This window comes from Vicugna pacos, chromosome 25 (assembly GCF_048564905.1).
Source record: "Vicugna pacos chromosome 25, VicPac4, whole genome shotgun sequence".
Taxonomy (NCBI): domain Eukaryota; kingdom Metazoa; phylum Chordata; class Mammalia; order Artiodactyla; family Camelidae; genus Vicugna; species Vicugna pacos.
Window position 1 is genome coordinate 21,354,266 of NC_133011.1, and position 14,258 is coordinate 21,368,523.

A 14,258-nucleotide genomic window follows, 5' to 3' on the forward strand; every position below is an offset into this window, starting at 1 on the left:
CACACAGGGATATCTCCATTACTAAGTACAGCGCCAGACACAAATAAGGTAGGAGCTTAATAGTTGCTAAATGAGTGAATGAATTTTTTCTGCACCATCTAATGACACTCAGCAAGTACTTGTGTCACTGCCACTATTAACCTCGAATGCATTTCCCTACCTTCTTGCTTGGTTTCCTCATCTGTAGAAACTAGAGATAATAGTGGTCAATACCTCATAGAACTATTTGTGGATTAAATAAATATATATATGAGTAGTGCTTAGTAAACAGTGCCTGGCACACCATACACAGTGTTGGTTGTTATCATCATCATCATCATCATTATTTACCACAAGCCACTAAAGACCTGCAAGGGCTACTCAACACAGTCCTCAAGAAGTGCCTAATTTACCTCCAGAGAGCAGTTTCCATTACACCGACTTTTAAAGTATTTGGGCCTATTTGAACATGTACATCATCCTCTCTCCATTTGCCCAGGCACTGATGTCACACCTCCCGGGAAGGACCAGTAGTAACAGAGCTCCTTTTGCATCCCCCACTCATCCTAGGAAGCTGCTAATCCTCTGGCATGTTTCACAAGTAACTGTAAGTAGCTCCCTAAGTAATACCCACCCCCTTTCACCTTTGGATACATATGGTTTTGTAACTTTCAATATTTCAAGCCTTGGCTGATCGTTTTTTGCCAATTACTTTTTTTCTTTTCCCAAAGGTCTTCATGAATTTCTAATTGTAGGCTTTCTTATATGCATTTTTCTTGTTTAAATAAAATTAGAAATATAAATGTTCAGGAATTTTGCCATTTTATATTCATCACATTGTCATGGCCTTTTTTGTCTAACTTTAAGAATGTATTTCTTGCTCCTTATGCATACTTAATCATATTCACTAAAATTAATCTCACTCAGTTCTTGCTCTCTTTCTCTCCCCACTTATTTTAAATATGTACCTTGTTTTTAATCTACCTCTACTTTTTATCCTGTTCAGATAATTTTTAAGCTAAAGATAATTTGAGTTCTTCATCTAACACACCTTACATTTTCTGTCATTAACTTCAAGAGGAATTACAACTATTTTATTTAACAAAAGTACCTATCTCCTTATACTTAAGAAATTCAGTTTCTTCTCTTGCCGCATGGCTTGAATTACTTAATCTAAAATTTCCATTCTAAAACTAAAAAAGTAAGGTAAACATGTTGCAACAAATCAACTATGATGAACGTATATTAAGAAAAGTCTTTAAAAGACATACACAATGGAAGAGATGACAAAACAATTGTCTCTACAAATAAGTACATACAATAGCATATGCCTCCCAGGGCTGCTATAAAGATTAATTTATGTATTAACCCTTTCTCTCTCTCTTTTAAAATAAACAGGTCTTTACACGTTCCCCCAAACAAATTGTGCCTGATATAGTCAGTCATTCAGACATCACCTATGTTTTGACCTTATTTCTCTGGATTGCTGTGAGCTGTTTAGGCACTGTGGGAAATGCTGACACACCATGATCTCAGAACTCTGACATCAGTTCTCCACCAAATTTCAGTTACACTAACTTTCCATGTGTTGGGTTCTACAGGCAGTTTAATTAGTTCTTGTATGACTGTATTAGCTTCTGAGATTGCAAACTCCTTTTTTCTCAGGTACTTGGAAAGTGCATAGGTCCTAGGCATTATACACATTGTATGCAATAATCATAATGGCCTATTGCTCTGTGTTGGGAAAATTAGAATCTTAATAAACGTACTATTGGTATGTTAATTTTAAGGAAACAATCCCCAACACTCATAGTAAAGAACAATAATTATACATTAAATACAGAGTGACAGTAGATAAATATCTGGTATAAGGGTGTTTCCATTCTTGTTGTATCCATGTTGTGGGTCATTCATGTAATTTTACTTTTGATTTTGTTTTTCCATTATGTTGTGAGGTTTTGCAATGCATCTAACTCAACATAGATTTGGAGTCTCTTGCAAAAATCCATTATTACACATTGACTCTGGTTTCTATGTCCTCTAAGCAGACTTTCTGGCAAGCAAGCAAGAAAGAAAGAAGGAAAGAAAGAAAGAGGGAGAGATGGAGGAAGAAAAGAAGAAAGGAAGGGAAGGAAAGAAGGAAGAAGGGAAGGAAGGAAAGAGAAGAGAAGAGAAGAGAAGAGAAGAAAAATGTAACAAGCCAGCTACCATTTCTTTAGCAGGTACAGGCACACAACATCGCAGCAATTTTGGTAATCACTTTGTCTGCATCGTTGAGTTTACTCTTCACTAAGAACTTGTGAAACTTAGAGCAATTATGTAAATTACCCCGATTCATACAACGATCAGATGTCAAGTCTAGAATTCAAATCCATGTCTACTGACTTCAAATCAGGTACATAATCATTTCATTCTTCAATCTTTCCTGCAAAGACAGACTAACTTAATCATTCTCTTCTATTACGTCATTTTCCTATAAGGGGAATTATAATCATCTCCCATTACCTACTAAGAAAAGACCTTTGAGCAGGGGTAGGTAGCTGAAGCTGGAGAGGCAGGCAGGGGCCAGTTCATGGAGGACACCCATGTCATGCTAAGGAGTTTGGACTTCTTCCTGAAGGCAAGGGAGAGTCATGGAAAGATTCTAAGAAAAAGTGATGTCATGAAATTGGAGGTGTAGAACCATCTTTCTGGCAGGAAGCCCCATAAAGGATTGATGATGACGGTACCATCTGGAAACAAGGCATCTGCTCGAATCTAAGTAAAAAGGTGATACAATCTCTCAAAGGCAGATTCAGTAATGATGGAGGAAGGGGGTCAAGCTGTTGGCAGTATAAGGAGTGAATTCAGTAGCACTTAGTGACTCAATAGATTTGGAGAGGGAGGGAAAATTAGGAATCACAAATGACTCTCAGATTCCCAACATGGCTGTTGAAGCAGAGATGACAATGCCAACAGCAGAAATAGGGAAAAGAGCAGAGAAGTAGCCTTGCCACAGCAGACAGGCTTTCCTGCCCTCTCACCGGTGCCTGTTCACTTCCTTTGGCAATGAATTCCCCAGACATATCTTCTCCTCCTGAAATCTTACCAACTGTTCAAGGCCCAGCACATATGCCACCTTCCCCAAAAGGACTTGCCTTGATGATCTGAGAAAGAACTGCCACTTCCCTCCCCTGAACTCTTAGTCAACGTATTGGTACAATTCATCCGGGGAGCATCACATTCTGCCTTGGAGGAGACTTGCCTGCGAATCTTCTGACAGTTTACAGAATCTCTTAGGACTGAACTACACCTAATTCTTTGCATATTTGTTTCCTCAGTTGATAGATCTGATACATAAAGAAACCCCAATAAATGAATGTGAGAAATAAAGCCTGATGTTAGACTTTTTTTTTTGAAGATTGTAACATCCACCACAAAACTGGAAGCACTTTGAAAGCAGGCAATGTTTTGCACAGCTTTCATATACTGTCTCATAAGGCACAACTCAACCTAGTGCTTATCTCAATGCCAAGCACCAGCGATGAGCTCCATTAATATGTGTGGAAATACTTTGATGTGAATGGCACCTCTATTTTCCTAGCCTATCCCTCTGTGGTATTTATCTTTTAAGGACGGCATCTTAGCAACGAACATGATCTCAGCAGATTTTGTTTATCTAAATGTAGTCATAACCTCCTTCACTCAGATACACAGTTATCTTCTTGCCAACCTCCTATAGCCCCTGCATTTGTATAAAGACATTTCAATTCTTTCAATTTTTTTCCATCTTTCATCATATGCTACAGAAAATTTTATGTTCTGCCTAATTTTTTTTTTTCTGAAAAGCTGCTAGCCTGCCAGTTTTGGCAGAGCAAACTAGGAAATAGAGTCTGGCAACCAAAAGGCACGGAGCAGCAGACAAACCCAAGGTTTGCAAAGTAGCGATGCTCTTCAGCCTGCTGTACTGGGTGTGAAATTAGGTCCCATCAATGTCACACTCACCCCCGGAGCAAATGTCCCATTGTGACAACTACATGCTGTGCTTCAAGCCAAATGATGATGAAAATTTTTTTCAACAATTATGTGCTGGGAGCACAATCTCTCCAAAAGTATCAGTCTATTATTGATTGGCCTTTAGCCACTCTCCAAGTGTCTCTGGTGACGAGTGGCCACCAGCTTAAACAGCAGATACTATAGGATAATTGGAAGTAAAACAAGCATTCATGAGGGTGGGAGGAGAAACTTCACGGGGTATAGCATGACACAGGGTAAGATGCGAATGCTGCTTCTGAAAATTGGCAGGAACCATGTAGGTTATAATAGTAGAGAATACATGGGACCATGTCTTTCTTTTTCCCCCTCTCCCTCCCTTCCTTCCTTTCTTCCTTCCCTCCTTCTTAGACTCAGTTTTTTTTTTTAATTGAACACTTATCATCCCCAAGCCAGAAACTGTGTCTGGAATTGAAAATTCAGTGGTGACCAAGTGGTGATACAGGAGAAGAGAAAAGGGCTTTCTGTACAGATCACAGAGCCAAGAGAATCAGGGAAAACCTCAAAACCCCGAGCCATCCTCAGCTCAGTTCTGCACATCAGCAAATGGTACAGCTTCACGCAAATTCCTTGGCCCTCCATCCCTCAATATATGTATAAAAGAATAATCAGAGACAGGGTAGCTCCATTTCAGGAAATTAAGCAAAGGCCTACAAGCAATAAGAGCCCCTATGCCTGTGGCTTTTGCCTAAAATCCTGATCTGGGGCTGGGGAGGACTGGACTTTAGAATATTTAGGAAGCTGTGATTCCTGCTAAGAGTTCTGATAGGAGCAGATTTCTCTCATAACAAGCACTTAAAAATGAGATAAATTGAACTTGGAGTGAGCTTCAGTTACAGTGGTTCAGTGAAGTAGGAGAAATGGGAAGAAACTGACGTGTTGTGCTTGGAAAGGAGACACGGATATTCAGTGTGCACGTGGGATGTGTGTGTGGTGTGTGTGTGTGTGTATGTGTGTGTATGTGTGTATGTATGTGTGCGTGTACAGATACCAGCTAGTCTTGAATAGCATCCCAAGCTCACATATAATGGGGGAAAAGTTCCATAACATGTCAATAGTTATCAAAAGGCAAAAAGTTTTGGAAATGTTCCTGCGAACATCTTTATGACGAGACTGTTAGCATCTTTAAATGCCAGTGTCATGAACTTCCAAGAGAGAGGCATAAAGATGCAGTGTATCCCACTCTCAACAGACTACATTTTGAAAACTGATAAAAAGCAACCTCTACATTTTAAAAACTGCAACTCAGGCAGGTTAATTTATTCATCTAAAACCACCAGCCAGATCTTTTGATCCTGGTCTCTTATGCTTTCCATGGCTTCACAATAGTCACCAAATTGCTAAGTAGTTCTCTAATTTTGATAATCTCTATGCTTTATCAAAAAGAACGCCTAATGTTCTTGTATTTGCTTACTTTGGGATGGCCCTGGCTGTGAAAGAAAAGAGAAGTCATCTTATATAGTCTCAGAAGTAGGAATGTTACATTCTAGGACCTAAGTCTCAAATGTAACTTCCCCTCAAGAAAAATGTTAATAGAAAACCTTCCACATCAGACCAGCCCAGGGAAAGCCTTTAGTGTCCTTTTGCAGCCTTTCTTCAGGAAAAGTTTCAGTATAAACAGTGTGCTTGCTGTGCGCACGTGTGGTGTTGGCTTTTCTATTGGCACATCTAGATCCCACCCCCTTATGTCGGATGTCACTTCCGGGAGCTACAGCTTGACTCCATTTCTTCATTCGATCACTCATTCATTCATTTACTAATACATTCAACCAATGTTCACTGAGCGCCGACTCTCAGTGCACGGGGCTCGATCCCAGCCCGCAGCCCCGCCATAGTCCCACCTTGAGTGTGTGTTTACGTGGTGGGAACTCCGACTGAGAAATTTCTTCCTAGGACTCCAGATTCAGCATCCACTCACACTTAGTCTGCGCTAACTGCTCAGGTATGTTTGCTTTAATGCTGAGATCCACTCAGTAGGTCACCATTTAGCCAAACAGGAAAGCTTTCTCTGAAGTTACCTCAACTGGCTTCCCAGAAGTGAATGAAAAGTGCCTCCCCTCACAGCAGTGGAGGGAAACTGACTACAAAGGGCAGAAAGGAAGAAGGACCATCAACACCTTAGTACATACAGCTGAGCAATGACAATATGATAAAATCCATGAAGTCTAATCAGAGAATCTATGCTTGGTAAAGACTTTGGGAAGTGGCTCTTCAGACTGGTTCCCTTATGAAATCTAGACTAGCGAAAACTAGGTTAACTGGAAGAACACATCTCCAGCCCTTTCCTGACCTCCCTACTCCATGTTGTCGCCCTGTCCCCTGTCCCATTACTCCATCACACCGTCTGTTTCCTTTACTTCATACTATTCATCATTCCCTGAAATCATCTTTTTTATCTTTTTCATTTTTTTTCTTTTGTAACTCCTGCCCTCCAGAATTTATGTTGAGAGTAGAATTTTTTGGTTTTTTTTTTACTTATCTTGTTTCTTGTTTTATCCACAGAATTTCAAACTTTACTGGCACATATCAGCCAATCAATAATACTTGTTGAATGACTGCATGAATAAATGCATGAAGGAACAGAAGGCCCCTTTTAATGTCCTACGTCATCTTCACCTGTTCAATAACCTATGTTGTCTTGTACTTCGTATTTGAATTGCTGAGATATTTAGTTGAAACTAAATAGTCGAAAAATTATTTCAAATTCCTCTGGAGCTTTAGGATAAATTCTACTGAAAACATATTTATCACATGCAATTTGATTTTCATGAAAGTGGGGCCAGACAATTGTCTAGTCTGAAACCCTGCCACCAGCCTATTTCAAACAAACTCAAAAGAAGAAGTATTCAGTGTGAGCAAACACCAAAATTCCGGTACCCATAGGAGAACCCTACTTTTATTTTTATCAGAAATCTTCCCCAAGCCTAAATTCTTCCAGGCACTGGGCCAGGGGTCCCTTGTGAACCTGGCTAGCTGAGCCCACCATCAGAGAGGCAGTTTGCTGCCTGCATCTCTTCACAAAAGATGCCTATTTCTGAAATTCATCTCTGTACGCTTTGGTTGCTATTTTATGGGTAACAATCAGTTATCTCTGAAAAGATAGTGTGCCTGTTACAAGCATCTGCACCAGCCAGGAAGAAAGGCTTCCAGAAGCAATCTCAGCCTTCCTGAGAAGCAGACCTCTTCCAGAACAATCACCAAGGACAGCCTTTGATCACTAGGCACCTGTTTATTTCCTTTCCCCGCATCAAGTCAGCCACAAAGCCCATTATGAATTCAGTTTCGAATTTGTCTGGATGAAGTGGATAGTAATTAGTTCCTTTTACATTTGGTAATTTTGTTAACACAACTCAGTAGGTGTCTTGTTAATTTGTTCATCACTAGGTGGATGAAAATGTGCATCTCTTCTGTGAATACCAATTATTCCTAAATGAGGTAATTTCACCAAGACAGTGAAATTTCCTCATTCTCCCCTAGCTTAAGAATATCACTGCCAAGAATGAACAGTTCCAAACAAAGAAAGCTGTGGGAGGTGGGAAATGGTGCTCTTACATGAAAAAAAGGGGGTAGACCCTATTATTCTGCAATCTTACAAAGAAGCCCCTTTTCAGGATGAAAAAGAATTTAGGGGGAAGAGACAGGACATGGTGGTGGCAGTGGCACTGTCTCAGACTCAGGTGGCCCTGGTCTCCATTTGCTCTCAGCAGAAACTAAAGAGACATGTGACAGTAGGGATGTAGGGGTGTAATAAGATTAAGTGGTCATCTCCTCATTTCCAGGCAGCTTAGTCATACTCCAGGATTTTTACCAACAGCAAAACAAAGAAATATCAATTTCAAGATCTTCGAAGGAATTTTCAAATCCCACCTTTACCTCCTGCTCGAAAACATTTCTTCTTTCTGAGTCAAAGCAGCTACATAAGTCTCAGACTTCAAATAACTGAATGTGGGGGGAGAAAGGGGACGGCATCATGCCCGTGGCAATGTTACCTGTAAGCTGGAGGAGTGGAGTTAGTGCATCTCTGGGGCCAACAAAGTGGAGAAGGAAAGGATCTGAGTTCCCACAGGATGGACACTGTTCCTTCTGCAGTTTTACCCCTGTGCACAGCATGTTCCTGGAACAAAGCAAATAAGTTTGCAGACCCCCATTTCCTCCTCAGTAGGCCCTAGGGTTCCCCCCTCATTTACACTCATACTCTCCGTGTGGAAAGACCAGTCCGCCCTTGAGTCAGTGGAATTGGCTCACAAGGAAGAGTCCTGTTGGCTCTGCTCTTCCCTTATTCCCAAACACAGAGGACACGCAAACTATCCACGAGCTTCTGGGACACCTTTGGGGTGACCCGTGAGAGAAATGGGGAGGATACGGGGGCCCGCGGAGTCCCTGAGCTGCCTGCTCCTCACCCGGTTTCCTCCACCTCAGCATCTCCCAAACAGCTTCCTCTGTTCCAGCTACAGCATTGTCCCTGCTCCCTTCTCCTCAAGCCAATCTCCAAGAGACTCTGTTCTTGGGGGAGTTAGGGTGGAACTGTGGCTTATCTCAACATTCTTTTCTCCGTCCTAAGTAGGAGTCAGTGTCCCCTTACAGGGCTCTTCCTTCCTGTTAGAATTACTCTTTGCGTTACCTTCACTCCAATGAAGGAATAAAAGAGGACTCAAGCTATGCATATAAATTTCTAAGGGATCAGCACAGTGTCTGCCATTCAGTCATTGCACGGTGAATACCATTATTTGTTCATGGTGAGTATTAATAGTCAATAATAAAAAGAATAAATAACAACTCTCGGTGATCAAAGCACGGTCCTAACTATTTTGCATATTTTAACACATTAAACCCTTATATAATCCTAAGAAATGGGAACTATTATCCCATCCATTTTAAGCATGAGAAAAGTGAGGCACAGAGAAGTAACACGGCCAAGATTACACTGCATAAGAGGCAGTGCAATGAGGGTCCGTTCCCTCTTTATCATCAACTCTTGGAGGACAGGAATTATCCTGGTACCTCCCTCAATGTCTAGCAAAGTTCCCTGCATTCAAACTGCGTAGCGTAGTTGTTAAGAACCTAGGACTCTGAGTGAGACCGTCTGCGTTCACATCCCACTTCCATCACTTGTCAGCTGTGGGATGTTACGAACTATCTCTAAGTGTCAACTGCCTCTTCTTAAAGTGGAGATAACCGCAGTACTGTCTCTCCGCGGGTGGAAGACTCCCGCTTAGCACAGGGTCTGCTCTACAACAGACATTCAGTAAATCTCAGTGGCCGTATCTCAGTGGCCAACCTGGTGCACAGCACCTAAGGGCTCAGTGACTATTTGCTGGGTGAAAGAAAGAAGGAGCAAATGAATGGAGGAGAATGAAGAGAATGGGATGCTTGCGGCCAATTGTTTTCTTCCAGAGCCCCCAGCCCCTAACGGAGTTCTGCTCCCCATCGCTGGTGCTCACACAGCCTGGCTGTCAGCTCAAGGGTCCGGCTCGTCTGTTCACACCTTAAAAGCAGTAGAGGGAACACTGAGCAGGAGGTGTCTTATTCCACAGGGCACTGCTAAAAGCAGGACGGATACAATCTGCACTTTTTCAGCCTTCCATCTAGGGGAAGGCTCCTTGGCTTAAACATGGAACGGGGACACGGAAGGGGAAAATGAGTCTCCAGACTGAACTCTTTACAACGTCATACAGCACAGATGTAGGAAATCTGCTGAGCCCAATGAAACGGGGACACCTGAGTTAAAGACGGGGCTCTGGGAGGCATCAACTCAGTAAGTTTTCCCACGCTGGACGGGAGCCAAGTCCACGAGAAATTCTGCTGTCATTCCCCCCTCACAGCCACCGGCAAATGAGTGTGAAATCTGGTGAGCTGAAGAGACAGGCATGGTGGTAGAGATTTAACAGCCGAGTTAAGCAGATGAGACAGAATTGTGCTCCGGGACTCAGGAGACCTGAAATATGGAAGACAGAGAGCAGAGGCCAGTCCACGCAGAAACCGGAACACTTCGGAACGGTACTCCTCCCCAAGGAGAGAGGTCCAGGAGGAGCCAGCTGAGATGGAAGCCATCTGGGGGCTGCCGGATCCGTCTCTCTTGGGACCTTTCTTCCTTTACCATCCTGGAAGCCTGCATCTGGCCCTGAATATAAACACCACTTCTTCAGAGGAGCACATGTAGAATGTAACAAATTAATACTAACACATTCATTTAATTTCCATTTCTTGAAACGTCGTTTTTCATTTTGACTTTTTTATCCCCAAAAGAGCCGTTTCATCAGACACAGAAGAAGACCATCAACAAAGGGGGGGGGGTGGTCTTTGTGATGCCTGTTGGTTGACGCAATGGCTCTGCCCAGACCACGAGGAGGCTTTTACCCAGATGGGCACAGACACGACGTGGTCTCGCCACAGATGTTGGTTCCCATCCTGCATGGCGTCTGGTCCCAGAGGGGAGCAGGGAGGTCTTTGTGGTAGGTGAGAAGATCTTTTTTGCAAAACCGCCATGTGACACAGTCCTAAAGAAAATCATCTGTGCTTACGAGGATGGGAAGAAAACTTCACGGGAACTTGGATTTACTCACTGTGGCTCAAAGACCTTCAAAGAGGGATGCCCATATTTGGAAACAAGACTAACAAAGCCTCCTAAAAATTTGTAGAGGCTTCAAGTAGGTAAAACTTCTGAAGGTGCTTTCCATCAAACTTATTGGCCATGATTATTTAACACCCAAACCATATAATATCCCCACCAGGAAACTGTGTGTTCATTTCCCTAGGTTTTGTAGAGGAACACCTCAGTGCACAGAGAAGATGAGTGGGTTTGCCTCAGGCCCCACAATGAGTCATCGCCAACACAAGAATTACAACTCTGAGCTCCTGACTCGTAGCTCTGAGCTCACACCTTTAGGATCAATCTTCTTAGATCTACCAGACAATGGCTTCAAAAGCTTTTTAAGGCAATTAAAGCTCCTGTTAGGACACACCTACCTAGTTCTCCTTTTGGACCTTGGCACAGTTGCTCCCAGTGAGTAGGGAACAGGAGACATAATTTAGTGCTTGAAGTCTGCCATGTCCAAGCAGACTTCTGCTTTCCCCGGGCAGAAACCGCACCTTATAAGGAGAAAAGTCTGGCAATGGGAACTCTCCTTGGCATGGCTCATGAGGAGGAGAGGATGGGTGAGGGGGAGCAAAGGACAGGGCATCTCCTTCGTTTGTTCTTGAACTTGAAACTGACATTATGCCATAGCATTGTTCCCAAAGTGGTGACCCACAGTTCTTGAGAGAATGAATTGTTCCTCCCTGCCAAGGTGTACCATATAGAGGAAGTCCTTGAGAGAAAAAGAGGGCTCTGATTTCTCAGCTTCAAATGATGCTCTCAGCCAGGCATGTAATGCCAATGGCATTCGCAGAAGTTTCGCTGTGAGCTAGACCAGTTCTGTTCTATGGAAGGAGGCAGGAATGATCACCGAGAATATTCAAGTCTAGTGCTTGCTTTTCACATAGGCTAAAATCAGTGAATATGGAAAACTCAGCAACAAAGAAAAGTGAGAGGACTATGCTAATGAAGATTCTATAAACACTACCGTGTGATCTGTTCTTGGCCAGTGGTGGGGATGGGGGTGGGCGGCGAGGAAGCTTGCTCCAGAAGTTTAAAGGCTAAATCTGGCAAACTAAATTATGGATGCCCTTCTCAAAAGAGGAACACTTTTGATCTACCACCCCCTCTAATTTAACTTGTCAGCTGTACTTCTAAGTCACATGGCACTCGTGGAGCACCTACTCTTCCGGCAAGGATGGTGCTAGTTAAGTGTTACAGGGCAGTTTCCATGGCTCTTCCCCAGCCTCTCCCAGGCCTGTCTGAAGCCTGCAGGTGGAAAGTTGTTCTCGAGGAGAGAGCGTTGGGGCTGGGGTCAGCCGCCGTCAGCATGCCCTGTTCTTAGAAATGGTTCGCTACCAGTCTGAGGACAGTGGGCCCTTCACAGCAGCATGAAAAAATGTGCTAAGCTGGCCCTTCAGTGTTTGGACAGCACCCTAATCTCTGATCCTGTCCATTCAAGCATCAGCTGGGTTTCAGGGAGAGATCAAGACTTCAGATTATGGCACAAACAAGGTTGTTTTTTTTCTTTACACGAGAAGCCCTAGCGTCACATCCTCGCTCCGGGGCTAATTTCCTCTGGACCCATAGAAAGCAACTGCTCCTTGTGACCGTTTGATGAAACTGCCTAAAAAAACTCACTTCTGGTGTGTTTAAGCAGAACAACCAAGTGTAAACGTTATTTCGCAAGGTTTCTAAAGTCCTTACATAAGCAGAGACAGGGAGGTAGGATTTGGTATTCGCTGGGAATGATTTGGCAGAAGAAATAGATGAGCCGACTCAGGAGAGACCCCAGGATCACATCCCCCTTTGAGCTTTCTACAACAGATGGACGCTTCCGGCTCCGAGGCCTGGGCACCCACCACCGGAAGGGCCGGGCAAAACTTTATCAAAGGAAGAAGTGAAAAAGCCTGACAGATGCTGCTGCCAGCATTTCAGCAGCCAGGTTAGCTTTGTTCTAATGCCATTCTGTCAGGTTTAACAAGCAGATATTAAGAAAAGTTTATAGAGAGTCGAGATGAAAGGTTGTCGGTAGAGATGAGAGCCGCCAGTGGGCACCTCGCATCACAGCTGGGTGTAGACTCTGCCGCAACTGGCTGAGAGAAAAAGAGGTCTGATGCGGAAGCTGCGGCTTCCAACCCCTGCTGGGAGCAAGGCTTAATCATCTGGCACCCGAGAGTCTGGAGCTCCACCTGGAGAGGAACACAGCAACTGAGAGCGGGTGTGAGCCTCACCATTAGATGAGAAACAAATGATGTATTTGCAGAAATTGGGTCCCTGACTGGCCCTGACCTGATAGGACATCTCTCATCCAGCATGGCTCCAGCTAAGCCTGCAAGGACAGAGGGAGCAAGAAATGAGGAAGAGGTTCCGGAAGGAATTAGCAATTTTACTTAAAGGCTTGGGGGCAGACGTGAGAGAGGAGGGGAAGTGGAAAATAAGAAAGGCTGGTGACACCCTTGGAGAAGGGCGGTTTAGAGCAAGGTGATTATGCCCTGACAGGCAGGGCAAGGTGCTTGAGCTCTTTTTTTTTTTTAATCAACTTTCAGTCATACTAAATTCTTCCTGAGTCCACATTTTTTTTTTTCAACCCGGCACTTTTTGAAATGTGGATGAGTCAAGATGCCTTGGAAGGGCTGTATGTCTTCAAGACAACGAAGGTCAAGTTTCAAGCCCAGTGCACTGATGCTCTAACCCACCCCTGTGTCCCCCCTCTCTGCTAAGGCCCACTTCTGCCAATTAACATCAGTCAGAAAACATTATATTGGTTTGTAAGACAAACTCAGCGTTACAAAATCAGAACCTGTAACCAACGTCCAGATGCTGCTTCTGTTTCCAACAATGACTGATGCCTTTTGTTTTTTTTTGAACAAACAGAATTATAAACAGCAGCCACCCCGTGGAACATGATTAGAGACCCTAACACATATCTGCCAGTGGTGACACAATGATGCTTACCTCGAATAAGTTCCTTCTCTCTTGAATTACAGATGTCTTTTTCTTTTATGGAGGTGAAATTCACATAACACAAAATTAACCGTTGTAAAGTGAAGAGTTCCGCGGCATTCAGTACATTCACAATGGTGTGCAACCACCCCCTCTCTCTAGTTCCAGAAGCTTTTTAATCACCCCCAAAGGAAGCCTTGTAGGCATCAAACAGCTCTTCTCCACCCCCCTCCCCTCCCCCAGTCCCCGGCACCACTGTATGTGTGTTAGAACAGTGTTTTTTTCATATACTCTTTGTGGTGGAGTAAATATTGCTGTTCCCATTAGAAGACCACTCATGCTGGGTTAGGGGCTTTCTCAAAGTCCAGCCACAATGAAGATCTCAGATCTTGAAACCAATGCTCCCAAAGATGAGGTCTCCACCGCTTCAGGAATGCATGGCGTTGCTCTAAGCCCCCTTGTCTGGAGCCACGCCTTTGACAGTCCTTTAAGACAATTGTCATCATTTCCTCTGTGTAGGTAGTGGGTTTTCTCTGAGATCTCCATTCCACCGTGAAGGAACACAGGTGACTCCTCAGGGTTAAATGCTCTTCCAGCCAACAGATTTAAATCTGCCGACAGATTTAAAATCACAAATCCTGAGTTTCCAGCCCGCGCCTCCTGTGCGGCTCTGGGATTTTATACACATGGACACTGACTTCCATTATAATCCCCCTATTTTTAGTTA